The sequence below is a fragment of the Myodes glareolus genome, chromosome 2 (assembly GCF_982192425.1).
Source record: "Myodes glareolus chromosome 2, mMyoGla1.1, whole genome shotgun sequence".
In the NCBI taxonomy this organism is placed as follows: domain Eukaryota; kingdom Metazoa; phylum Chordata; class Mammalia; order Rodentia; family Cricetidae; genus Myodes; species Myodes glareolus.
The window spans coordinates 95,657,780-95,659,555 of record NC_142027.1 but is presented as its reverse complement, the minus strand read 5'-3'; the positions used below and the strand labels follow the sequence as shown (position 1 = coordinate 95,659,555).

General features: G+C 44.0%; 1 non-coding gene across 1 annotated transcript; it reads left to right on the top strand.

Moving 5' to 3' along the window:
* The first annotated feature begins 1,189 nt into the window (after nt 1-1,189).
* On the top strand, nt 1,190-1,489 carry LOC146895529 (signal recognition particle RNA). Its single transcript, XR_015000695.1, has one exon.
* Nucleotides 1,490-1,776: the final 287 nt, after the last annotated feature.

Genomic DNA, 1,776 nt, shown 5'->3' with positions numbered 1-1,776 from the left:
GTATTATTGTTTAGCTGTTAAAAAATGGCAGCATGAAATTTGGAGGCAAATGGGTGGAATTAGAATAATATCATCCTGAGTGTGGTATCCCAGACCCAGAAAGACAAATATAGTATGTATTTGCTTATATGTAGAAATTAGCTGTTAATTCAGTGATAACCAATAATCCATAGAACCATAGAGTGCAATTAAGAGTAAGGGACTAGAGGGAACAGATAGATCTCATTAAGAAAAGGAAATGAATGGATGAGAGGTCTGGGATGAGAGGATCAAGTGGAAAGTTGGATAAAGACAGTAGGTAGGAATACAGGAAAAGACAGCTAAAATTAAGGGGAAATTTAGAGTTAGTATGGAAATCTAATGTGGTAGAAGTTTCCTAAAATATATGCATATATGTAGGCAACTGCTGTAGGTAAATTCTTCAGCCAGTAGCCTTTAAGTCACTCGCCCACTTGGGCATGGTCCCTTATACTATAAATGCCCTTGTAAAACAAGCTCCCTTTCTCTTTTGGCTGCTAGATTCCCCATTAGAGCAGAGGACTGTGATCTGTGAGCCTACCCCTAAATAAATAACTCTTTATTATATTCAGTTCTGAGCGAATATGGAATTTCTTTTTAGTGTTCTTCTTCAGGTAACTAAATGAAATCACCAAATAATGGGCAAGGCAGAGTCACAACTGGCCATCTCTTGCCATTCAATGGAGATTGCAGTAACAGGAATGGGTTAAATCTAATTGAGCTGTTGGCAAAAGGGAGCCCAGAGCAACCTCAAACATCTCAGGCTGTTGCCAAGGCTATAGGCTGCTCTCCACAAACTGACAGCCAGACCCCTTTGCTGAAGACAACACCTACACAGTTCATTGAGCATGAAGATGTAGAGCCTTCACCCCTGAGTTCCAGTGTCTTTGTTACAGGAAGGTACTCTGCATGGTATAAAAGAGAAACAAACACCAAGTCAGCCTTCACCCCTTTAGCTACAATGGTGTACTACCAGCAAGATCTGCTACGGCAGTAGTGGCACAAAACTTGTGGGGGTAATCAACCAATAACTGATCAGACTTAAGGGTACTTCAAGAGATGGAACCCATACCCCACACTGCTTGGCTTACTGAGAACCCGAGACTAGATAGCACAGGGACCTAGGGCAAAAACCAAATAATATTGGCCTAAAATAAGAAAAAAAAAAGGAGCCGGGCGCGGTGGCGTACGCCTGTAGTCCCAGCTACTCGGGAGGCTGAGACAGGAGGATCGCTTGAGTCCAGGAGTTCTGGGCTGTAGTGCGCTATGCCGATCGAGTGTCCGCACTAAGTTCGGCATCAATATGGTGACCTCCCGGGAGAGGGAGACCACCAGGTTGCCTAAGGAGAGGTGAACCGGCCCAGGTCGGAAACGGAGCAGGTCAAAACTCCGGTGCTGATCAGTAGTGGGATCGCGCCTGTGAATAGACACTGTACTCCAGCCTGGGCAACATAGCGAGACCCCGTCTCTAAAAAAATAAAAAAAGAAAAAAATTAAAAAAGAAAAAAGAAAAAAAAAAGGAGAAGGGGAGAAGAGCAGAGAGAGAGAGAAGGGAGAGAGAAGGGGGAAGGGGGAAGTGAGGAGAGACAGAAATGGAAAGGACTCAGGCTAGAAGCTGAAGATCAGCTTGCCTCAGCAGACAAGGGAGGGAGTGAGCGTGGCTTGTCTCTTAAACTGACAGGACAGATCATTACAACAATGGACTACTAGCAAGGCAACAGCAAGAGAAATTCTAAAGTAGAAAAAACCTCATAGACA